This window comes from Coenobita brevimanus, chromosome 51 (assembly GCF_032717465.1).
Source record: "Coenobita brevimanus isolate Jiangsu-jjx chromosome 51, ASM3271746v2, whole genome shotgun sequence".
In the NCBI taxonomy this organism is placed as follows: Eukaryota; Metazoa; Arthropoda; class Malacostraca; order Decapoda; family Coenobitidae; genus Coenobita; species Coenobita brevimanus.
The window spans coordinates 30,305,934-30,332,884 of record NC_137004.1 but is presented as its reverse complement, the minus strand read 5'-3'; positions in this window follow the sequence as shown (position 1 = coordinate 30,332,884).

Genomic DNA, 26,951 nt, shown 5'->3' with positions numbered 1-26,951 from the left:
TTATAACTTATTCTTTCCCTTTTTTCCTTTTAACTATTCCACTTTTTTTCCTTCCATGTTCTTCCTGCCATCCTTCTTTCTTTCTTTCCATCTCCTTCCCTTCCATCCCTCCTTCTTTCTTTCTGGCAATCCTTCTTTCCTTCCATCCCTCCTTCATTCTTCCTGGCAGTTCCTCTTTCCTTCCATTCCTCATCCTTTTCGTCCATCTATCTTTCCATCCTTCATCCCCTCTCACTTTTTGTTCCTCCTTTCCCACATGCCCTCCTTCCTTCCTTCTCTTTCAGGTTGTCTCCCTCCATGTTTCCTTCTTTCTCTTCCACCTTCCCTTCTATCCCTCCCTAGATGATTATTTTCACCTCTCACCGTCCCAGCTCGCACTTTTAGCACCCACTCCCTTTCGATTTCCTTCCCCTCTTTACCTTCCCTTCCCCTCACCTTGCCTCCTGTTCCTCCATTCTCTTTCCTCTTCCTCTCCTTCCTTTTCCATTTTCCCCTCTCCCCCAGTCTTCATTTTCCTTCCCTCCTGCCTCTATTCCTTACCCTTCTTACCTCCTTCTCACCTCCTACCCCTCTCCCTCCCTTCCTCTCTCTCCTCTTAAATATGTTCCCCTTTCTTTTCTATGTTTTCTCCATTTCTCCCACCCTGTTCCTCCCTTCCTCCTACCTTCCCTTCCTTCTTTCCTTCCTTCTTTCCTTCCTTCCTTCCTTTCTTTCTTCCTTCCTTCCTTCCTTCCTCCCTTCCTTCCTTCCTTCCTTCCTACCAGCCTTCTTTCCTCCAGTCTCCTTCCTCCCTGCCTCCCACCTCCTACTCCCCCTCCCTTCTCCACTTCTCCCCCTCCCTTCTCCACTTCTCCCCCCCCTTCCCTCCCTGCCCCTTGTCTTCCCTCCCTCCATCCTTTCTTGGAAGTGTTTAGTTTAAGGGAGGAGTTGCGATACCGGTCTCTCTCTCTCTCTCTCTCTCTCTCTCTCTCTCTCTCTCTCTCTCTCACACACACACACACACACACACACACACACACACACACACACACACATTTTATCTTAACTTCTCCTCCTTGTCTCTCGTACTCTTATTTCATCTTATCTCCTCCTCCTCCTCCTATTCTGTGCGTGCATGTATCTCTACTCCCTCTCGTCTCGCAAAACACTGATATAAAAGCTAAAGGAAGTACTGTGTGTAGTAAATTGTTGGGTGAAGCATCTCTCTCAGTATCTGGTAGTTTTCTTACTTAATAACTTACCTGGTGTTTATTCATATGCGTTTGCCTTGCAGCGCTCTAGTCAAAGTACTTCAGCACGTTTCTTGTCAGTGCTTTCGACCGATAATTTCTGGCGTTTTATACACACACACACACACACACACACACACACACACACACACACACACACACACACACACACACACACACACACACACACACACACACACACACACACACACAACGCCTTAGGTGAAACAATGGCCTGGAGACAGAATGAAGATAATGCAAGGATATTAGCGTACTGAAGGTGCTGATATTAAGGCCAGAGAAATTAATATGATATTCAGGTATTGTAAAAGTCTACGTGGTGTGTGTGTGTGTCTGTTTAACTCTCTCTCTCTCTCTCTCTCTCTCTCTCTCTCTCTCTCTCTCTCTCACACACACACACACACACACACACACACACACACACACACACACACACACACACACACACACACACACACACACACACACACACACACACACACACACACACACACACACACACACACACACACACACACACACACACACACACACACACTAATGTTGCTCTTGGGAAGCTAGCAGTTTATGGTAGAGGCTAATAATGTAATGGCTGCGTGGAGAGAGAGAGAGAGAGAGAGAGAGAGAGAGAGTCATCGTTGTGAAGGGGTGAAATTTCGGTAATAGGCTGCCTCCCAAGTGTGCCCTAACTATTGAGACAGACTGTTGGTGCAAAAAGTTAAAACACCCTTGAAGGAACAGGAAGCATGCTAAGTGTGTGTGTGTCCGAGTGTATGAATATGCATGATGGCGTGGGGAGGGAAGTAGGTTAATTGGTAGGTGGGTAGGGACGGGGGAGGTAAATCCGTAGGTAGATAGATTGATCGGTAGGTATGTAGGTAGATAGATGGATAATTTGGTATATAGACAGAAAATAGATAGATAGATAGAGAAGAGGGGGACAGAGATACATATTTAGATAGACTGGATGGTAGTCAGGTAGGTGGACAGGTAAACAGATTGATTGGTTGGTGGATAGATAGATAAAGTAGATAGATAATTGAGTGGTGGATGGTTGGTACTTCGACAGGTAGATATGTAGGTAGTTGAGCTGGTAGGTAGGTAGGTAGATAGAGAAAAGAGAGGCATATTGACAGATAAATGAACATATTCGTAAATTTATCAGTAGGTAAGTTAGTAGAAAAGTAGAAACGAGTTAGGGAAGGAGGGAGATAGGAAGGAAGGCTGGATAGTGTTTACAATTGTAGCTTGGTTAGTAGATAGTTGATAGATAGATAGATATACAGGCAAATATCATCAGTGGTTAAAAATATGTTAGTAGATTAAATAGAAAGGTAAATAGATATCTGATGGATAGATAGATAAGAAAGTTGATAGGTAAATACGGTAGATAGATTGGTAGGGAGTTGATTGTTAGGTAGATAGAGAGAAAGTGGTAGTAATTAGTGATAGATAGATTGGTAGATAATAGATGGGTAGGTAGGTAAAGATGGAAGAGAGATGCAGTAGTAATTAAAGAAAATAGGGATAATTATCTCAATTTCTTGGTATCTGTCTCTTCATTATCTGTGACCTCGTTATGTGTGTATTGTTCATTCTCTCTCTCTCTCTCTCTCTCTCTCTCTCTCTCATTCACTTTCACTCTTTCACACACACACCTTAACAGCCACGCTCTCTCACTATCTTTATCGCATTAACTAACACCCACTCCTACTTTCAGCATCCCAAACTCACTCACTTTCAACAGCTCACATTCAGTCACTCGCTCTCAACTTCGCATTCACTCATACTCCTAACCACTCACTTGCATTCACTCACCACACTCAGTTCACACACACACTTACTCTCAGCCACATATCCACACGCACACCTACTCATTCACTCGCACTAAGGTGATACCATTTCTTTTACTCTCTTTCACTCTCATTCTTTCTCGGTTATTACTCTCACGATTTTACCCAGTCACTCGCTCATTCATTCTTTTTCACTAACTTTAGTCTTACCCTTATTCACTCTCTCTCTCTCTCAGGCGCACATTCATTCTTACTCATTCCCTTGCTCTCACTCTTACTCTGTTTCTCAAGCACACACACACACACACACACACACACACACACACACACACACACACACACACACACACACACACACACACACACACACACACACACACACACACACACACACACACACACACACACACACACACACACACACACACACACACACACACACACACACACACACACACCTTTCTTGTGAGTCCATTCTGTCTTGTTGTCTGAACGTATCTCTTCCTCTTTTTATTATCTCTCCTTCCTATATTCCTCCCTCCTCCTCTCTCTCTCTCTCTCTCTCTCTCTCTCTCTCTCTCTCTCTCTCTCTCTCCATGTATTGCCTTACTTTCTCCTTTACGTCCCTCTTCACAGCACATGCACTCCTTGCTTCCTTCTTCCCTTCTTTCCTTCGTTCTTTCTTTCCCTCCCGCCTCCCTTCCTTTCTTTTCTTCCTTCCTTCCTTCCTTCCTTCCTCCCTCCCCCCCTCCCTCCCTCCCTCCCTCCCTCCCCAATCGCCCTCGTTTCTCTGGGTCCGTCCTCCCTATTTCTGTTTCCGTTGCCTCCTATACTCTCTCCCACCTCACACTCCATCCTATCCCTGCTCCCTCCTTGCATTTCCTCTCTCGGCTTCCTCCTCCACTCCCTCCCCTCTGCTACCCCCTACCATTCCCTGCCTTTCCTCCTTCCTTCCCACCTGCCCCCATTCTGCCCTCCTTTTGCCTCCTCCTCCTACTGTCCTCCCCATTGCCTCCCCATCCAGTGGTATCTAAAATCTCTCCCACCTCACCTTCCCTTCTCCCTTCCGTAGCTATCTTTCTCCCTAAGCTTTCTTATTATCCTTCATTACTTGCTCTGCCTCCCTCTACCTGCCTCCTTAAAATTTCTCTCCATCCCTCCTTAAAATCTCTTTCCCTCCCTCCCTCCCTCCCTCCTTAAAATCTCTTTCCCTCCCTCCCTCCCTCCTTAAAATCTCTTTCCCTCCCTCCCTCCCTCCCTCCTTAAAATCTCTTTCCCTCCCTCCCTTCCTATCAGAACCCTCCCTCTCTGCACTCATTTCCTACCTTCTTAAACTCACACTTATACCCTAAGCCCCTATCTCCCTTCTCCATTGTTGTACCCTTTACCATCCCTCCCTGCTTCCCTTCCTCCCTACCTCTCTTCCCTCTCTGTCTCTCTTCCCTCCCTGCCTCTCTTCCTTCTCTACTTTTCTTCCCTTCCTACTCCTCTCTCCACCATATCTCTTCCCTCCCTTCTTAAACTTACCCATGCTTTTTTTTTTTTTTTTTTTTTCGCTAGCTTGTTTTCTTGCATTATGAGTTTCCCTTCCTCTGACTCTGCCTTTCTTCCTGATCTCCCACCCTTCTCACCTTTCCCTAAACTCCCTCCATTTTCATCCTACCCCTTCCTAAATTCCCACCATTTTCACCCTACCCTCTCCCTAAACACCGTCCATTTCGCCTTGACCGCATCCTTAAACTCCCTCCGTTGTCACCCTCTCCTTTCCCTTAACTCCATTTTCACCTGCCCCCACCCTGTCAGTGCTCCCTCCGTTCTCACCCATGCCCCCTCCCTATACTCCCTCCATTTTCACCCTGCTCCCTTCCCTATGCTTCCTCCATTCTCACCCTTGCCCCCTCGCTAAACTCCCTCCATTCTCACCCTTCCCCGCTACACTCCAGCCCTCCCTTCCTTTTATCTCAGCCCCCCAACATTCATGCCCTTCATTCCCTCATTCCCTTCCTTCCCTCTGTTCCCGCCCCCCCCCTCCCTTTTCACCCTGCTCCCCTATACTCCTGCCCGCCCTCACTTCACCCCCTGCCTCCCCACATTTCTTCCCTCCCTCCCTTTACTCCTGTCCCCCCCCACACTCCTCTTCTCCCTCCCTTCTCTCACCTGCCTCCCCACCCTCCTACCCGCCCTCTCATCACTCCCTGACTCATCACACTCCTACCTTCCCTCCCTTCACATCCTGCCTCACCACACACCTACCCTCCCTACCTTCTCACCCTGCCTCACTACACTCCAACCCTCCCTCCCTTCACACCATGCCTCATCACACACCTACCCTTCCTCCCTTCACACCCTGCCTCATCACACACCTACCCTTCCTCCCTTCACACCCTGCCTCATCACACACCTACCCTTCCTCCCTTCACACCCTGCCTCATCACACACCTACCCTTCCTCCCTTCACACCCTGCCTCATCACACACCTACCCTTCCTCCCTTCACACCCTGCCTCACCACACACCTACCCTCCCTCTCTTCACACCCTGCCCCCCCTACCTTCACTCCCTGCCCCCCCCTTCCTTCACACTCTGCTCCCTGCCTCCACTCCTACCCTCCCTGCCTCTCCCTGCCAACCTACACAGGCGAGTGTTATCAAGCTATGCACTTAAGACAGACCACAAACCACTTACGGTAGTTCTTTCCTCCTCCTCTCCCTTGGTCTCTTCCTTCCCTCCTCCTCCTCTCCCTTGGTCTCTTCCTTTCCTCCTCCTCCTCTCCCTTGGTCTCTTCCTTCCCTCCTCCTCCTCTCCCTTGGTCTCTTCCTTCCCTCCTCCTCCTCTCCCTCGGTCTCTTCCTTCCCTCCTCCTCCTCTCCCTCGGTCTCTTCCTTCCCTCCTCCTCCTCTCCCTCGGTCTCTTCCTTTCCTCCTCCTCTCCCTCGGTCTCTTCCTTCCCTCCTCCTCCTCTCCCTCGGTCTCTTCCTTTCCTCCTCCTCCTCTCCCTCGATCTCTTCCTTCCCTCCTCCTCCTCTCCCTCGATCTCTTCCTTTCCTCCTCCTCTCCCTCGGTCTCTTCCTTTCCTCCTCCTCTCCCTCGGTCTCTTCCTTCCCTCCTCCTCCTCTCCCTCGGTCTCTTCCTTTCCTCCTCCTCCTCTCCCTCGATCTCTTCCTTCCCTCCTCCTCCTCTCCCTCGATCTCTTCCTTTCCTCCTTCTCTCCCTCGGTCTCTTCCTTTCCTCCTCCTCTCCCTCGATCTCTTCCTTTCCTCCTTCTCTCCCTCGGTCTCTTCCTTTCCTCCTCCTCTCCCTCGATCTCTTCCTTTCCTCCTTCTCTCCCTCGGTCTCTTCCTTTCCTCCTTCTCTCCCTCGGTCTCTTCCTTCCCTCCTCCTCCTCTCCCTCGGTCTCTTCCTTCCCTCCTCCTCCTCTCCCTCGGTCTCTTCCTTCCCTCCTCCTCCTCTCCCTCGGTCTCTTCCTTCCCTCCTCCTCTCCCTCGGTCTCGTACTTTCCTCCTTCTCTTTGGTCCTTCCTTGCATCTCGTCTCTCTAGCCCTTCCCTTCCTTCTTCTCAGTTCGTTCCTCGTCTTTCTCCTCCTCCTCTTCCTTGCTACTTTTCTCTCCTTTCCCCCTACACCCCTCCTTCCTTTCCTCTTCCTCCTGCTTACCAGAACACACACACACACACACACACACACACACACACACACACACACACACACACACACACACACACACACACACACACACACACACACACACACACACACACACACATCCGAGTGTTATCAAGCTGTGCACTTAAGACACGTAGCGACAACCCACTTTATTCCTATCTCCCTCCCTGCTCTTCACCCCCCTCTCTCTCTCTCTCTCTCTCTCTCTCTCTCTCTCTCTTCCATTTTCCCTCCTTCCCTCCCCCTACCTTCTCTTCCTCCCTCTCCTTGCCAGCATACACAACCGAGAGTTGTCAAGGTTTTGCACGTAAGACGATGGTAGCATTCCATTATATTCTTACCTCCTTCCCTCCATCCTTATGTTTCCTCCCTCCCTCTCTCCCTCCCTGCCTCCTTGTGTTCCCCTTCTCTCTCTTTCTCTTCTGTCCCTCCTTGTGTTCCCTTCCTCCCTTCTCTTCCCTCCCTCCATGTCTCTCTCCCTCGTCTTTTTCCATCTCTCCTGTTTCATCACTGCTTCCCTCCTCCCTCCTTCCATCCCATCCCATCTCCTCTCCCTCTTGGTCCTTCCCTCCTCCTGTTTGTACTTGGTCTTTTTTCTCCCTCCGTAGAACTTATTCCGGTTCTCCCTTTCTTTTTCCTCTCCCTCCATACTTCTGGTTCTTCCCTGCGTCTATCCCTCCATCATTCCTTGTCGTCTTACTCTTTCTCTCCTATTTCCTCCCGTCATCCCTCCCCCCCTCTCTCTCTCTCTCTCTCTCTCTCTCTCTCTCACCTACTTTACCACAGGGTCAGCCCATCCCATCACTCTCTCTCTCTCTCTCTCTCTCTCTCTCTCTCTCTATGTATCTCTCTGTTTGTGTCTGTCTCTCTGTCTTTCTATTGCTGTCTACCTCTGTCTCAAAATTTATATACCTTCCTTTCCATGTTCGTTGGATTCACCTCATTCCTCATTTCCCTCCATCCAAATTTTTTCTCCTTTTTCCTCTCCCTTTTCTTCATTTCTTCCTTGTCTGCTTCGTCTTTCCTACCCTCGCTGCCTTCCTCTTTCATTCCTATATTTTCTTTTCACCAATCCTCTCATCTTTCATTCTCTCCCTCTCTCCCGTTCATTTTCCTTTTACCTCCACTCTCTCTTTCCTTCTCATGTCTTTCATTCTCTCCCTCGTTTCCTCGCTAGCCTTCTTTCTTTTATTTCGTTTTTACCTCTCGACTCTCAGCTTGTTATTTTCATTCCTCCCTACCCCTCTCTCCTCCCTCTTATACTCTTTCTCTTAATTTCCTTCTTCTTTATTTCCTTTTCACCTCTCCCTCTCAAAATTCCTTCTCACATCTTTCATTCTCTCCATCCCTTCCTCTTTCCAGCTCTGTCTTTGTTTTTCCCGTCAGTATCTTTTTTATTTCTCCATTTTTCTTCGTTTCTTATTCCTTCCCTTCCCTTCCTTTCTTCCTCCTTCCAAGCATCCCTGCCCTGCTCTCTCCTTCCCACCTTTTCCTACCTGTTTCCATCTCTCCCTCCTTCCCCTTGTTTTCCTTTCTCTTACTCCTCCTCCTTCACTCTCCCTTTTTCTTCTTCCCTCCCAGTTTTCCGTCCCCTCCCCCTCCTCTTCCCACCTTTCTTCTCTCCCTCCCTCCCTCCCTCTTTCATCTTCCCTCCCTCCCTCTCCTCCGCCTCGTGACCTTGAAAGTTAATGCTGAGGTCAAACTTCACTGGTGCCAAGTTCCCGAGAGAGAGAGAGAGAGAGAGAGTTATGAAAGAAAGTAGTCACTGACTCCATGGTGAGATGAACCTATAAAAAATGCAAGCTTGAAGTACACCGAGAATCATACATTGCATAAGTATCAATGAATAAGTGGATCTAAGGAACATAAGAGGAATACAAGAAAATAATGATAATGTAATGAATAAAGGAAACTAAGAATAATAGAAAAAAAGGTGGGGAGGCTTTGAATTCTTACACTTGTCTGACAGAGGAGACTTAAATAAAGGAACTAAGAATAATACACCAAATGGGGCTCAGTAAAGGAAATAAGGGTAACTGGAAGACGAAAGAATAATAGACAGTAAGGGTGGTATTCCTGGCTGCGGTTAGGAAGCTTACAAACACCTCCACCTTACCGATTTATTTCTGATTCTCCTCCATTATCATATTCTTGTGTGTTATTCATGCATCTCTCCCTTACCAATTTATTTCCATTTCTGCCCCGTTACTATATTCTTACAAACACCTTTTCCTTACCGATTTATTTCTGATTCTGCTCCGTTACTATGTTCTTGTGTTATTCATGCACCTCATCCTTACCGATTTATTTCTGATTCTGCACCGTTACTATATGCTTGTGTGTTATTCGTGGAAGTTATGTTGATATTGAAAAAACTTAGGAGGCGAACCGAGGTATATTAATGAGCAGTTTGGAAAATAAATCGATAAGGAATAGGTGTTACGGAGCCCTCTTTCCTGACAAGAATACGTACCTAAGACTAATATATTAAATACATGGAAATTTAGAGGAAAATAGTTAACACAGGCACATTACTCCTTCTGTGTCCCTTAATTTGATTATTTGATTCGTGTTCAAGGCCTCTCACCTCCCTCAGGAACTGGAGAGAGAGAGAGGCAGCTTGACTGGATTTGCCTGTGTGTGTGTGTGTGTGTGTGTGTGTGTGTGTGTACAGGTGAACGTGACTGAAGGAGAAATAAGAGAGGAATGTGGTCCTCTACCGTCTTTTATTATCTCCCGTCTTTCCTTCCTTCTTCCTTCTTCTCCCTCCCTCCTTCCTTTTTCACCTCACTCCCTTCCATCATCTTTTCCTTCTTTTTATCTCATTTTGTTTCTTGTCATAATTTTCTGTTTTGTCTTCTTCCAGCTGGTCATATTATCCTGTCTCCCTCATTCTCCCACCTTCCCTCCCTCACTCCCTCCTCTGTTCCTCCCTCCATTCCTTTCTCCCTCCCTCCTCTCTCCACCACTCCTTCCTCCCCTCCTCCTTCCGCTTGTGTCTCCTTCTCCAGATTGACAGAGCAATTTATTTTTCTGCTTCCTGCCCCCCTTCCCTCTTTTCTCTCCCCCCCCCCCACTCCACACCCTCCACTGCTTTTTTTTACTCTCTCCCTTCCGCCCTCCCTCCCTCCTCTCTTTCTTTTTTCCCATCTTTACTTCCGTATCTCCCTCCATTCTTTTTTCCCCTGTCTCTCCTTTCTGTCTCTCCTCTCTCATTCTCTCTTTTCCTTTCCGTCCTCTTCACTGCTTCCCCTTTTCACGTATCCATCCTTACGTTACTCCCTCCCTCCCCACCTTCTCTTTTTTTTCTTACTTCCCTCTCTCTATCCCTCCCTCTTTCCTCCATGTCTACATCCTTACGGTACCTCCTTCCCTTCTTCGTCCATTATTGCTTCCATCCATCTTTGCCTTCCTTCTCGCCTCTCTCTTATCTGCACGTTATTCCCCTTTTCCTCCACATCTACCTCTACTCTTCCCTTCCCTTCCCCTTTTCCTCACCTCCCTCATTTCTCCGTCCTTCCTTCCTCATTTCACGCTTCTCTCTGTTTTATTTCATTTTCCTCCTTACATCCTTCCCTCCTTCCCCCGTGTCTCCATCAATTTTTTCTCCTCTCCCTCTCTCCTTCCTTACGTCCTTCATGTACGAATGCTCACCTCCTTCCTTCTCTTTCTTTCTCTCTCTCTCTCTCTCTCATCCATTCCTACTTTCCAGTTTCATATTTGCCTCCCTGCCTCCCTCGCTCTTTCCATATATCCTCCAACCCTCCCACCCTCTTCCTCTCCTTTCCTTCTCTCTTACCTTTCCATCCTTTACTTCCTTCCCCCTCCTTTCTTCCCATTCCCATTTACCCCTCCGTCTCTTCCTCCCTCACTTCCTCCCTTCCCCCCCCCCTCTCCGTCTTCCCATCTTCTTTCCTTCATTTTGTTTCGTTTCAGTCCCTTCTTCCCCATTCCCTACCTTTCTGCCCCCATTTTCCCTTCCCTTTTTCCTTCCTTCCCCACCCATCTTCCTTCTTTCTGCATTCCTCCTTTTCTTCCTTCCTCCATCCTTCCCTCTCCCAGCACTCATACTTTATTTTTTTTTTTTAACCATAACATCTTCTTTTTTTTTTTTTTTTTTTTTTTTTTTTTTTTTTTTTTTTTTAAATCCTTCCCCCTCGTACCCTCTCCCCTTCCATCCTTTCTCCGCCTCTTTCCATCCTTCTCATGCCATCACTTCTTCCCCCTACCCTCGTACCTTTTTTTCTTCCCTCACTTCCAGCTTCCTTTCTTCTTGGCTCCCCCCCCCTCCCCACCTTCCGCTCCCCTCTCTTCAATTAGATTTGTACCCCGTGGGACTTGGGGTGTGTTGGGTATATTGTGTTTGTTTGTGGTTTGAATGTGCTTGATTGATTGTTTTTGTGTTCGTGTTTTTCTGGTCAGTCTGTCTGTCTGTCTATCTATCTATTTATCCATCTATAGCAAGACACCATTATCCTGTAAAGGTTGGTCGTTGTCTTTGAGTTAGTTGTTTTACGGGAGGGACACAAACCCTACTCCAGCCCACATGTTGACACGTAGGTAACACGTATGTGTTGGTTATATGGTTACCATCCAGTGTTGTAAATGTTTCATGGTTTACAGGAAACAATGAGGCTTGTCACTAATTGTAAAGCCAGCTGTATATATGCTGATATCCACAAGGAAAAAGGAAACACGAAATATTTACAGTTCTGGGTGTACCTGGTTTTACTAATTGTATGGTATCCATGCTACATATGCGGAGACCTGCTGTATACTCGTATGCTCAGGTTCTTTCTTCTCATTTCTTCCAAACACTTTTCATTTGGGTGCCAGGTCTTCATTTGTTCACCTGTTCGTATCAGGCATGGCGAAATTATTGCTTGGGCCAGTACCGTCAGACATCTTCGTTTTCTATATATGGCTTTTGAAAGGATTTATGGCAGTCATAAAATTGTATACTACAAAACACAAGCGTGGGTATCATGTGTTCATGAATGTTCATTGATCTTCATGGTAATTTGCACAGAAGTATGTCAGTGTACTGTTGGTGTGTGGAGACCATTCTGCATTCCCTTGTGAAAGCTGGCATTCCTTAATTTCCATGTCTTTTATATACCCGGTATATATATATATATATATATATATATATATATATATATATATATATATATATATATATCTGTGTGTGTGTGTGTGTGTGTGTGTGTGTGTGTGTGTGTGTGTGTGTGTGTGTGTGTGTGTACGTGTTTGACTGCTCCTTTTTTATTGGCGTAATGTTTTAGTGTATGTGTCCGCTTTTCCCATAGCTTTGGTTTTCGTGTCAAGCATAATATTGTATGTTTATTTACTTATGTTTTGTAGGTGTATGTCTGTTTATGTACTTGCCATTGTGTGTGTTTAGTATCTGTTGTGTTTCTTTGAATTTTGGTGGTGTGTAGGTGTGTTTGTCTTTGCTTGTGTTTAGTGGTGTGCTCTTGTGTCGTGCTGGCCTTTATTTTGTTGTCTTTACGTTGTTTCCGTGTTTTATTGGTTGTGTGTGTGTGTGTGTGTGTGTGTGTGTGTGTGTGTGTGTGTGTGTGTGTGTGTGTGTGTGTGTGTGTATTGGGGCATCTGTGTGTTTTTGTTCACTTGATAGTATATTTTTTGTGTGTGTGTGTGTGTGTGTGTGTGTGTGTGTGTGTGTGTGTGTGTGTGTGTATGTGTGTGTGTGTGCGTGTGTGTGTGTGTGCTTGTGTGTGTATGTGTGCGTGTGCGTGCGCGTCTGTGTGCGTCTTATGTTTATGCTGCTAGCTAAAGGGTAAAGTGGAGAGGAAGTTCAAGCAGAGGTAAGGTGCTTAGTTATTCTGTGTGTGTGTGTGTGTGTGTGTGTGTGTGTGTGTGTGTGTGTGTGTGTGAAAGAGAGAGAGAGAAGGGGGGGGAGGGTGAATGCAGATACAATGTGATGTAAAGGTAGTGATGAAAAATTGATTGAGGTTGAAGGAAAAGACGTCATACTGAACTGGTAATATTTTTCAAAGAGCGAGGAGTCGACGATGGAACGGAATTAAGAAAAAAAAAGGAAGGAAAGAAAAGGAAACAGGGAATAGACAGTAAACCCATAAGCTCTGGGAAGGGGAAAAGGGGCGACGAAAGGGAAAAGGAACTTGGAGTAGGGGTGTGGGAAGGCAGGGAGGAAGGAGAAGGGGAAAGGAGAGTTCCAGAAAGGAGGGGGATGGTGAAAAAGGGAGGGAGAAAATAGGGGTGATTGGGGGAGGGAGGGGAGGTACAATGGTAGTTGCATCCCTAGACAAATCTGAACGCAAACCCAGTGGACTGCAGGATGAAGTTGTCCTCCTCCACCTGTCCATCATTCTCTATTTGGTGGATAGTGAGGGGGTTCAGGTACAGTTTTATACCCAGGTAGCTCCACTGCCCGGTAATATCAGTGCCACAACGTGAAGGCGCCTCTCTCTCCACCAACGGGAAATATAGGATAGAGGGATGATGGAGGGAAGGGGAGTAGACAGAGGAAAGGTGGGATGGAGTTGTGCAAGGAGGGAGGATTGGGAAGGGAGAGGGAGGAGTTTTGGAGGAAAATGGAGGAATAAAAACATGAAGGAGGGAGACGGAAGGGAGAGAGATGTGCAGGGAGGAAACAGATTGGTGGAGGACGTCGAGGAAGGCCGACAGGAGAGAGAGAGAGAGAGAGAGAGAGTGTTAGTGAGGGAAAAACAGGCAAAGCTCCAGCCTTAATCTCAGTCCTGCTTCCTGGAATCAGTGAAGGAAGAAGGAAGGAAGCACGGAGAGACGGAGGGAGAGGGAGAGTCGGAAGGAGGAAGACAGTAAGAAAGAGAGGGAGGGTGAAACGGAAGGAAAATTAAGTGATACTGAAATGATGTGTGATAAAATTCCTCTCTCTCTCTCTCTCTCCCCGTTATCAGCTGCCTTTTTTTTTTTTTATGGTCCTCTCCTCGTTTGTCTCCTCTCCCCCTTTCTTTCTCCCCCTCCCTCTCTCCATTTCTCTTCCCCCACCCCTCCTCGCCCTCTCATTCTTCGTTTTCTGTCTAATGTCATCTCATTCGATCTTTCTCATCTTTTCTCATATTTACCTCTCAACCCGTCCCTCCCCCTTCATCCTCCTTTCTTCCCCTTCCTCTTCGTCCCTTCCCTTCCCCTTGCTCTCTCGTCCCATCTTCTCCCGTCCCCTCCCCTCGCCTCCCTCTCTCCCTTCCCCTCTCTTCCTTCTACCCCTTCCCCTCCCCTCCTCCCTTTCTCCCCTCCCCTTCCCTCCTCTTCTTGTCACGCTTTCGTCCCCCTTTTTTTTTCTCTCTCCCTCTCTTCTCTCCCCTCTCCTCCCACTCTCTCCTCCCTTCCCCTCTCCCTCCCCTTATCCTTGTAATATCTGGAGGTCAGCCAACTGTCTAGTAATTCTCTCTCTCTCTCTCTCTCTACGTTTCTTCGTTTCGTCAAGGGATTTTAATATTTTCGCCATCCAGTTTTCTTCTTTTATTATTTATTTCTTTTGTATTCTAACTTCCATGTTATATTTCCCGTTTTAAGCGCTTTTCTTTTTTTATATATTGAACCCATCTCTTTTTTTCTGATAATTTTTTACCTTTTAAATATTTTTTCGTTTTTCCTTTTATTTCATTCTTTCCATTACACAGATGTTCAGGCGATTTCTTTTTGGTATATTATTATTGTTATTTTTAATTTACCGGTAGAAATATTGACCCTCTGTGGGAGCGAAGTGAACTTTGAGCTCCCATTAGGTCAAGGAGAGAGAGAGAGAGAGAGAGAGAGAGACACACACACACACACACACACACACACACACACACACACACACACACACTTTTGACGTATGGGTACAAACTTGATCATCTTAATACCCAGCAGTCTTACGCGCAGCAGATGGCGTCACACACACACCTTCTCGTATGTAATGTGTTCCCAGAAGCAATTTGGTGCTACACTCGCCTTATTTGGGTTATTTTTAGCGTGGCGGAAGGAGCCGGATGATATAGCAAAGGTTGGGGGGTGAGAGAGAGGGAGTAGGGGTGCGTAGGGGAAGTGGAAACTGAGGAACGAGGAAGGAGTGGATGAAGAAGAAAGTAAAGGAAGTTGAAGAAGGAGAGGCTCATGAGAAGAAATAAAGACAGGAGAGAGTATGGAAGACAGAAGAGCGTTTTGGGAGGGAAAAGAAAAGACCTGAGGAGAATAATAAAAAGAGATAATGAAATAGAGAGAGAGAGAGAAAGAGAGAGAGAGAGAGAGAGAGAGAGAGAGAGAGAGAGAGAGAGAGGAACAGTTAAGGAGAGTGGGAGGTGAGGAGGTGAAGGAGTTCGAGTGAGGTGAGGACGAGTGTGAATGAATGAATGAAAGAACGAACGTGAGTAAGAAAGAAAGATAAGGTGAATGAGCAAGAGAGTAAGCGAGGGAGGGGGAGATAAAGGGAAAAGAGGATCTCCATGCATATGAGAGAGAGAGAGAGAGAGAGAGAGAGAGAGAGAGAGAGTGAAAGGTGAAGGGTGAAGGCTGTGGGAGACAGGAGAGGAGGGGGGAGGGAGACGGGGCATGAAAAAGTACACTATATTTAAGACAGTTTAATCCTGGGAGACCGTTACCAATTTAGGAGATCATCATCATCATCACCATCATCATCACCTTAACGCCATTCCCTATATTGTTATGTAAATGGTATAGGATGAGATGTGTTAGAGAGATGGAGCAGAACATTATGAAAGGAAGTTTGATTGGAGAAGATATGGAGACCTGGTAATATTTTAGGTATCTGAGTTGGACGTAGCAGCAGGTGGATAACAAGCATGAAGTAAGTCATAGGACTGGAGAAGGACCAAAGCATTAGAAGTTCGACTTGTGAAGTGAATACAGGTACATATGATGGCGTAGTGATAGCGAGAGTAATGTAGATGCGAGGTGTGGACCGGAGAAAAAAATAGGAAGTTCGAAAGATTGAGTGTTTAAGATATTTGACACGATAAGACGACATTGTAAGAGGTAGTAAACGCATTATAATGGAAAGGACAGACCAGGGTGTGTTCAAGTGATGTGGCAGTAAGGAGAGAATGGGTGATAAGAGACTTAAAGAAGGTGGGCAGATCACAGCTGGAGAGAGAAGGAGGAAGGGGAAGACCAAAGAGAAGATGGAAGGATGGTGTGAGGTTGATTTTGTGTGAATATCCAGGAAGGTGAGAGACGTGCATGGAATCGACCAAATTGATGTGAAGTGGTTCAAGGGGGGATGGCTTACTTTCACTAACCTATAACAGGCAATACATGAAGCGACTGGAATGGCGTATCTTTGTGTACACCGTTGCATTCTTGTTTACCTGTGCTACCTCTGGGATGGAGAGAGAGAGAGAGAGAGAGAGAGAGAGAGAGAGAGGGAGGGAGGGAGGGAGGGGGGATGGACGAACATCATCATTAACTCAGCTTATATCACTTCAGTCCCGTATGGAAGGGTCCAATATATTAACAGGCAGTGCTATATAGACAGTAATGTAATAACGACTTGTTCAGTGTGTGCAGTTAGTGAGTGACAATTACAACTCTGCAGCTACGTGACCCCCTCCCCCCTTAACGATACGAACAGGGAAGTCAATTAGAGTAACAGATAATGATGCCAATAATAGTAATATGCCAGCTCGTGTGTTAATTGGGGCACTGAACTGTTAATGTGTTTCGTGTGGATAGGTGTGAAGTACGTGTTTATGGGTTGTATTGCTGTTTCTCTATTTGTATATATATTTTTGATATATTTGGTGATTTATTTTGTGTTCTTACTGAGTTATATGGTAGTATTTTTTTTTAGATATATAGATAGATAGAAAAAATTAATAGATATGTAGATACATTGATAGATTGCACCTATCCATGCCCTGAATGTCCCTCTTACATTCTCTCTCTCTCTCTCTCTCTCTCTCTCTCTCTCTCTCTCTCTCATTTCATACCATCCAGCCATTCCCTCACCTCTATATCCATCCTCCCTCCTACGCAGTTTGTCCCTCCATTTGTTAATACTACATCCTCACCCCACCTTCCCTCGCTGTATTCCTCCTTCCCATCCCTTCTTCCCCCTCTGTATTCCTCCTTCCCATCCCTCCTTACCTCCCTGTATTTCTCCTTCCCATCCCTCCTTACCTCCCTGTATTTCTCCTTCCCATGCCTCCTTACCTCTCTGTATTTCTCCTTCCCATCCCTCCTTACTTCCCTGTATTCCTCCTTCCCATGCCTCCTTACCTCCCTGTATTTCTCCTTCCCATCTCTCCCTCCCTTCATTCTTCCTTCCGTCCATCTTCACCTTACTTCTCCCTTCCTCTCAGCTCAATTCCATCCTTTTCCTCGACCCTCCTTCCCCTCCCTTCATCCCCTCTTTCCTCCCTCATCCTTCCATCCCTTCCTTTACCCGTCCTCCCCTCCGTTATCGTAACTTTCCTCCTAACCACTTCAATAATCCTTCTGTTCTTTTTGCTAGTAATACCCGCCTGATCCTTTCCCCCTTTCCTCCCCTTCGCTCTCTCAATTTCCTCACCCTCCCCTCCCAATTCCTGCCATTCCTGAGGCTTATTACTTCATTCACACCCCTCCATTCTCTCCCTTCCCTTCTCATCTATTCCTTTCTTTTCTCTTGTCTTCCCTCCTTCTTTTCTTCCCTTCACTCCCCTTTTTCATCCTCTATACCTCCTCTCACTCTTCCCCTCACTTATGCCTCCCCTCACCCCTCTTTACTCCTCTCCTCCCTGCCTTCAGCCTACATTGATGACTTGTATGAGACAGGTATGCTATAAGGGCGGGAGGCCAGGTAATTACTATACAACTGACACACGCCTACCTCATATATGCCACACACCTGCCTTACATATACCACACACTTGCATTACATATTCCACACGCCTGCCTTACATTACCACACACCTGCCATACATATACCACACACCTGTCATACATATACCACACACTTACCTTACATACACCACAAACCTGCCTTACATATACCACACGGCTGCCTTAGATATGCCACACACCTGCCATACATATTCCATACATCTGCCATACACATACCACACACCTGCCTTACATATACCACACACCTGCCATACATATACCACACACCTTACATATACCACACACCTGCCATACATATACCACACACCTGCCGTTCATACACCACACACCTGCCGTACATACACCACACACCCGCCACACCTGCCTACCTCATACAACCCCCCTTGTGAACGAATTTCTTATGTACCGTACCTACTTCACACACCTGCCTTAATCCTGAAACACACACCTGCCACATGCATTTGTTCCTCTCTCACTTCTTTGTCTAATTTCTCACATACTTGCTTCTTTTAATTTAGTTCCCACACCTGCCTCACACACCTGTACAAACCTGACTCTCATATTTCTTCATCCCTCCGTATCACACAAATTTTCACGCATTGTCATCATATTTCTCTCTCTCTCTCTCTCTCTCACACACACACACACACACACACACACACACACACACACACACACACACACACACACACACACACACACACACACACACACACACACACACACACACACACACACACAAAAGCTCGCGTGCACGCCTGGCCTTCATACATATCTCATACCTCAAAAAAAAAATTGCATTCTAGGTAGATTTAGCACACACACACACACACACACACACACACACACACACACACACACACACACACACACACACACACACACACACACACACACACACACACACACACACACACACACACACACCTGCCATCAATCAGCCGCCTCGTTTGGATTCCCAGGCTGGTCATTGAGAGTAACTAGGCTTCCTGGAATACAAAATTGCCACATTTATTTTTTCGCCGTCGTATGTTGTGTGTGTGTGTGTGTGTGTGTGTGTGTGTGTGTGTGTGTGTGTGTGTGTGTGTGTGTGTGTGTGTGTGTGTGACTTCCTTTGCATGTCCTGTCGTATTTTCGTTGGAGCAGGTTTTGTTGTGTGTACTTGTTTTTGTTGTTGTTGATGAGAAGGAGACAGAAGATGTATTTTTTTGTGGTTTGTTATTGATGCTGATGACTTGTATTTGTGATATTTTTGTTAGAGGTTTGGTTGTGTGTATGTTGTTATTTTTGCTACTGTTTATTGATACTATTAAAGCCTTGTGTTTTCAGTAGACTTGATTTCTCTCTCTCTCTCTCTCTCTCTCTCTCTCTCTCTCTCTCTCCATATTATTCTTCCATCGTTTTATCCAGTCAGCCAGTCATGATTCCTTTCCGTTTTTCCTCCCTTTCTTCATTCTTCCCCTCTTGCCTTTCTTCCTTCTTTCCTTCCGCCATTCCTTGTATTCATTTTCATAAATTCATCCATCTATTCGTCCATTAATTCATCCTTATTTCCATACCTTCCTTCATTCTTTCCGAGCTGATTTCCTTCTGTCCTTGCTTGCTTCCTTCCTTGTATTCGTTCTTTTGTGTGATAAATAATATACCGGTATCTAGTTATATCCTTCCTTCCTTCGTTCCGTCCATCTTTCTTTCATTCCTTCCTTGTTATCAGCCCATCTCTGTGTTCCGTGTGTGTATGCATCTATGTATTTGCCGATCTATTCTGCTCTCCTTTATTCCATTCATTCAGCGCCCTATACATCACTGTAAAATATCAACGAAAATTGCCTTCACCCTTTGATTCCGGGGACCTCGTTATTATTATTATTATTATTATTATTATGTCACCTCCGGACGATTTTACTCAGCTAAAGACAGATTTTTCGAACTGTGGGGGTGGCGTACCGCACTAATTCGTGCAGTGAAGTACGATGGAGATTTCTTAAGCTTAATAAAATCGGTTCAAGACAGAAGGATTATACAGTAATACAATAGAAGTACTCACTGTTGTCTTTTCGTGGCTTAAAACTTATATGAAACGTGCACGTGGATAGCAGGCTGAAATTACCCTCTTTCTACATTGCACCGTCATTTTGTGTGTGTGTGTGTGTGTGTGTGTGTGTGTGTGTGTGTGTGTGTGTGTGTGTGTGTGTGTGTGTGTGTGTAGGGAGGGCGTTGAGGGTCTGTTATCTTGTTTGTGTTTTTTCTTGGAGGGAACAGTCTTGTGGGATTCTGGCCTTTGGTTCCTTCTTCCTTGCATTAAAAGAAAAAAAAAACGAGCAGTGGAGCCGCCCAGTCATTCCAGCGTCATCACATAAATGCGCCCCACTCCAGCGGTGAAGGAGTTACCCACACGTGCGATATACCTGGACCTAATCAATGTTACTCCTTTGGCTGCGGGGTGACACCTGGGTATATGATCCTGGTTAACACAGGGATAATGGGCTCAGCTGAGGGTCGTATTCTTAGCAGCTGTAGAGATTTCGTAACTCCTTTAGAACCCTTAACTCTTGTTTATATATTATTGGTGCTAACTATGCCGATACTGAAGTGATCCATTTATATATTATTGGTGCTAACTATGCCGATACTGAAGTGATCCATCTCTATCTATCCTTCTGTATCTATCTGTCTATCTGACTAACTATCTATCCATATATCTATCAGTCTCTGGGTCTGTCTGTCTCTATATCTATCTGTCTGTCTATCTATTTATCTATATCCATCAGTCAGTCAGTCAGTCATTCAGTCTATCTATCTGTCTGTACAAACATATTCCAATAAGCAGAATTTTTAAGCTATAATACAAAACACAGTCGTCAAGATATAGCTGCTGCGTAACCTCCCGTTCCATTCAGAATACGGCCCTGAGGGAAATCCTACCAGTCAGACTTCAGAAACTATTTCGAGTCACCTTTTCCCTGCAGTTGGTCTATCTCTATCTATCTATCTGTCAGTCTGTTTGTCTGTCTGTCTGTCTGGTTATGTCTGTCTGTGTATGTATTTTTATGTATGTATGTTGTATGTCACTCTATCTCTTCCTGTTATTTCAAAACTTGGGATTTTTTTTTTTACGTTAACATGGGGCTGTTTTGTTCAGTCGGAAAGAATAATATCAGTCAGACAACGAATTTAAGTGTGTATGGTAATGATTAGCCACTGAAGATTGAGGCATTGTATATTTGTTATTATTGTGATTTTTTTGTACTTTTTCATTATTTACACAGTATAATTTGTTGTGGTTATTATTATTAGTATTATCATTATCATTATTGTTATTATTATTATTATTATTATTATTATTATTATTATTATTATTATTATTTATTATTATTATTATTTTTATTGTTGTTGTTGCTGTTATTATTATCATCATCACTATTATAATTTCTTCAGTGACATGAGAACAACATATAGGTAAGGTAACAGCTAAGCCTATTTTAAGCCCGTCGAGGTGTAGGGGCCTGAGGCTAGGCTGATGTAGTCCCAGGACCCCACCAGCCTACTTCCTGTCTTGATGCTCTAACCGATGCAAGGCCGTCACTCCGACCGGGGCGTCCCAGACATTACACCACCAGGCGAAGTAAACTGATGAACGGTAGTACAAATGAGACAGAGCAGTGTTTGAAAAGTTTTCGTACAGTGTGTCAGAATGTAACCGCACGTGAGTAGCGATATACTGTATTCTGTCTGTCTGTCTGTCTGTCTGTCTGTCTGTCTGTCTGTCTCTCTCTCTCTCTCTCTCTCTCTCTCTCTCTCTCTCTCTCTCTCTCAGTCCATGAGTGGTTGCAAATTTTTTTTAGAAAGAAGCAACAGAAGTCTGAAATTCAGCAGACAAAGTTGTTACAGTTGTTCCCTCCAAACAGAGGCAAACCAAAAATCAATATAGGTTCGCTTCGAGATTCCAGGACACAGACGTTTCAGAGATTGGAGGTTATAGGCAAGAGGGAAAGGCAGATGAATGTGGACCATGCCAAAAGAGACCACTTTTATGTAAATGGGTTAGAGCGTGTGGTTAAACGGACGCTGCGTGGCCGCCAAAATGGAGGTATAATCCAGAATAGTTTATGACAGTGGCTTAATCTTGGGTGTAGAGTGTGAAACGTCATTTCTGGGGAGCTACATATCCCAGGTGGTTCAGTTACTTTTTTTTTTTTTTTTTTTTTTTTTTTTTCAGTGTCTTCATTGTCGACTAATTTTGTAATCTGTGAAATTGCTTTGTGGCATGACTGTTTCGTTATGCTGTCTTCGTTGGTATGTGAATTCGCTGTGAAAATAAAAAAGTACTAAGTATCTAAAACTGATTTTTGACAAGGGCTTGTACATGATATTTTTAGATCTGAAGGGGTGCGAACACTAAAAAAAGGTTTAGTACCGCTGGTTTGTGAGATGGTGGTTGGCAGTGGTGGTGGTAGTTGTTGGCGCTGGTGGTGGGATAGGGCACGTATAGAGTAGTGATTGCTTGTGTGATGGATTGGTGGTAGGGGGAGCTAGGTATTGTAGGAGTGGTGGTCACTGTGATGGTGGTAGGGGGGAGGCAGGTGGTGTGCGTATGGTGGTAGCTGCTCTCCGCTCACCAACACCACCACTAACATGTATAATGTTGGCTTGACGTAATTTTGGTTGCCATCTGTCGAAGGTGGTGGGAGTAGTTGTGGTCTTGTGGCAGATGTGGTAGTACTGTAGACACTTTTGACAACCATGGTCGTTTGGCAAGAAACGTAGTAATTGTGATACTTTGTGGCGAGTTTAAGTCACAGAATATATTATAATTTTGATATTTAACCCTTTAACTCTAGAGGCTTTTCATAAACTAAGGATATGATCCGGCGGCGAAGAGAATATAAGAAACATCATACTAAAAAAAAAAAAAAAGTGTACCTCTGGAAAGCATTGTACATTTTTCTCTCGTCACTAATCCAGTTTCCCTTCATTACCTCCGCCAAAGAGGTATATTTTACCCCGCGTTGGGTGTCTTTCTGTCTGTCTGTCTGTCTGTTAGGAGGATTACTCAAAAAGTTATGAACGGATTTTGATAAAATTTTGTGGAAGGGTGGCCAAGGAAGAAATAATTAAATTTTGGGCCGGATCCGGAGTATCCTGCACTATATCTCCAAAAGTTCTCAATGAATTTCAATGAAATTTTGTGGAAAGGTGAACCATTGACAAAGAAGAATTGATGAAATTTTGGGGCTGATCCGGATCCAGATTCGGATCCTATATCCACGGATTCGGATCCGGATCCTTTTTAATGGCATTGGCGCAGGTATGCTCTCACTGAGCGCTTTCTAGATTTGTTTCTTATTTCATTTGATCACATATTCCTTCTCAAATTTATTATATTTTTTCTTCATATTAATGCTGTTCATTTTTCCACTGTTCGTATGATTTAATACGCCTCAGTAGTCTAGTGGTAGAGGTGTAATCGGAGGAAAGGTTTTATTCAAGGCGGTTTAGGGTGCCTCGTTTAAAATTGTTCTGCATTTCGTATCTGTGGTTTTAATATCGATATAGTTTGCTTCAACAACATGCAAGAAGATATTGAAATGTTGTGTAGAAGATATCACTGAAGAGAAGCTGCTGCGAAATCTCCAGAGCTGCTTAGAATAGTCAGAGTCCAGCAAGTAGCCGATGGAACTTCTGTCATGCAGCTTGCTGTCAGGGACGAACGGTGCTTTCCTGCCTCTTAAATGATCTGGATTACGGTAACCTCGGAACCTCCCACGCCCCGGGCCCTCAAAAGCCGCCAAGAGTTCAGTAAGGAATTGTCTATTACTATATTTTTCCCAGGAATTTCTGATTCACTATAATTCCAATAATTCCATTACCGATAATCATGCTTCTCCTTAAATTTATTTCTCATGATTTCTTCTGAATCTCATTTTCTTCTTATTGCTTTTCATTCTCACCTTCGCCTCTTTATTATTTTCTACATTGTTATTCTCATTGTCAGTATTTTTCATCCGCTTTGTCAGTGTTTCTCATACTCATTCCTTGTAAATGTCTCGTGTATATACTTCAGTTCGTTTCTCTTCGTTTCTCGTACGGTAGTAATATTTCTCTTGTCAAAAAATTTTCTTCGGTCCTTTATTTTTCCTCATTTTCCCAGTCCTCATTCTCAAAATCTTATATTTCCTATCTCGCAACTTTCATTCTCATCAATTCTCGTGATCTCTATTTTTCATTCTGTTTAGTGTATTCATCCCTTTTTACCCCCTTTATCCCTTTGGCTGCGACTTAGCCATATTTTGTTTATTATTGCTAATATTGGCGATTTTGCCATGCCTGAGAGGAACCTGGGGCACTGCACACACACACACACACACACACACACACACACACACACACACACACACACACACACACACACACACACACTGACGGGAATAAAGAAGTTTTTATGCTATTCCAACTCACTCCAGACTATTTTATCCAGCTCATTGTAGCTCATTCGCAGCCAAAGGACTATGTAATCATAGTAGCTCGTGTGTATTCTTGTCATCATCATCATCATCATCATCATCATCATCAACCTTTCCTTCATTTTTCCATCCTCATTATTTCTCCTCGTTTTCATTGTTTGTCATATTCTCCCGTCTCATTTCTGTTACAGCTTTATTTCTGTTTTCACTCACCTCTTTATTTTCCTTAATCTCCCTCTCATTTCTGTTCATTTTATTCGCTTCCTTTCTGTTTTCCTTATTTCTTCAGGTCTTCGTTCACATTATATTTCCCAGATTTCCCATCTCCATTAATTTTTTCCCAGATTCTCTTCATATTCCTCGTCATATGTCCTCATTTTCTTCGTTTCCTTTTTCATTTTTCCATTCACATTAATCTCTTTCGTTCCTTCATTTCCTGTATTTAGTTTCCCCGTTTTTCTCACCTCTCTTCATCTCTTCTTCATTTTCATAATTTCTCTTCTTCGTATCCTTCATTTTTCATACGCATTATCCTCGTTATTATCTTCATTTCCGTCATTTCTCCCGTTTTTGGTCTTCATATCTACTGCCTCCCTCCATTTCCCCATCATATTCCTCATTTCTTAATTTCACTTCTTCATTTCCTTCATTCCTTTTATTCTTTATCCCATTTTCTCTCCTTCGTTCCTCCAGTTCTAATCTTCATTGTCATTATTTCTACTTTCTCTGTATTTCCCTCATGTTCCTGTCATATCTTTCCTCAGCACCTTCATATTTTTTTTGTCATCCTTCACAGTAGTCTTATCTCATTCATTTCCCGTCTTCATTCCCATTTCTCCTTATTCCTTTCATCTCCTTAACTCTCCTTCTTCTCTCATTTTCTTCAGTTTTCTTCATTATTTCTTATATTCTTCGTGTTTTTATTATTTTCATTTCCTTCATTTCCCATCTTTATTCTCGTTATTTCCTGTTCTCTCACCTCCCTCCATCATCTTCCTGTCCTTTCCTCATTTACTTCATTTCCCGTCCTCCGTTCTTCCCCATGCTTATCCTCTATTCTCCTCAGCTTATATACTCCTTTCATTTTCGTCATTTCTTCTTATTCCCCTCATCTCCCCGTCTCATCTCCTCATGGAACTGCTCATTACTCCACATCATTAAGCGGCATACATCTGCGTCCTCATGCCCTGTGTCATCTCGTTAGCCGTGTCTCTTTCTGTCTCTCTCGTTAACCCTCGCTGTCCAGTCGTCGTTTTCTCCATTTCTCTTCTTCGTTATCGTCGTTTTCTCCGTCTTTTCGTTATCGTCGTTTTCTCTTATTCTTCTTCGTTATCATCGTTTTCTTCTTTCCTCGTCTTCGTTATCGTCGTTTTCTCTCTCTCTTGTCGTTATCGTCGTTTTCTCTTGCCCTTTTATCGTTATCGTCGTTTTCTTCTTCGTTATCGTCGTTTTTTTTCCATTCGTTATCGTCGTTTTCTCCGTCTGTTCGTTATCGTCTTTTTGTTTTTTTCATTCGTTACCGCCGTTTTCATTATTGCACTTTCTCTGTCGCCATTTTTTCTTTTTTTGATTATCTTCATTTTTTTCTCACTTCATTATCGTAATTTTCTCTCTTTTGTCTTCGTTATCTCTTCATGTTTCATTTCGCCATTTTTGCTCTTCAGTTCTTTTCTGTTTTCCTCCTTTTTTATGTAAGTTTTTCTCTGTTCTTTTCGTTTTATACTTTTCGTAGTTTGACCTTTTATTTTTTCTCGATTAAGTGTTTTTATTCGTTTGTCTTCATCGCGGCATCTTATTTCTTAGCATTTATTTCTTGTTTTGATCCGGTATTCGTTTTTTTTTTTTTATTAATGATTTTTTAGGCTTTCGTTTTTACGTGTATTTTTTAATGAATTTCACAACTACACGCTACCTTTCTTCAGTTTTCGTGCTTTTTCATATTGCTCCCCCTTTTCATTTCTTCCCTTCGCTTTATTTCTCTTTAGTCTTCGTCCTCCTTATCTTCTTTCATATTTCACCTAGTTGTTAGTCTCCGTATTATCTCTTCCTCCCATGCTCATTAACAGCATCATTACTCCTCTTCATTAAGCAGCGTATATCTGCGTCCTTATTCGCTGTGTCATATCCTTAGCTGTCTCTGCCTCGTTAACCCTCGCTGTCTGGCTGTCATTCATCTGTGAGAGAGAGAGAGAGAGAGAGGGGGGGGTAATTTAGCAAAATAATCCGATCACTGCAGACAGTATATATAATTATCATCATCATCATCAGCCGTTGAGTGTCCACTGCAGGACTGGCCTATCCCTGCCGAAGCAGGGACGATACAGCCAATGTATTTCTACCCAGTGGCTTAGGCTGTCTGGTAGAGACTGTACGAGTATGTACGGTGAGAAGTGCTTGTGAGTGTGATTGTTATATTGGAGTGGCTTTGGATATGTGTGTAGTCTGTGAACCAAGTGTAATCGGCTCTCCTTAAGCCTACTGGGTGCAAGCACACTAGTATTCGACGCTGGTTCAACCACAGCACCCCTTATGTCCGCCAAAGCAGCAGGTGACGGTGAACGCTTCCCAGAGTTTTTACAACTCTGGCGGGAGGCGAACCCGCGTCCACCAACGTGCGAGACGCACACAGTACATCTGCACCACAGAGTATGTATACAGATGAATAAATAGACAAGTAGAGAAATAGACAGAAGAGTAAAGAGATACAGAATTTTGTGCTTGTGTTTATTTTCTGAGTACTACCGCCTTGCCATTGATGAGTTTTATTGCTTGTGAAGGCGAGCGCATGTGTGTATGTACGTATGTGCTTGAGTGGAAGTGAAAGTTTATTGCGACATCCTTTGCGTAAATGTTTGTGTGTGTACAGTATGCGTGTTTGGGTTTCTGTTGGTGCGCCTGCGCTCGTGTGTGTGTGTGTGTGTGTGTGTGTGTGTG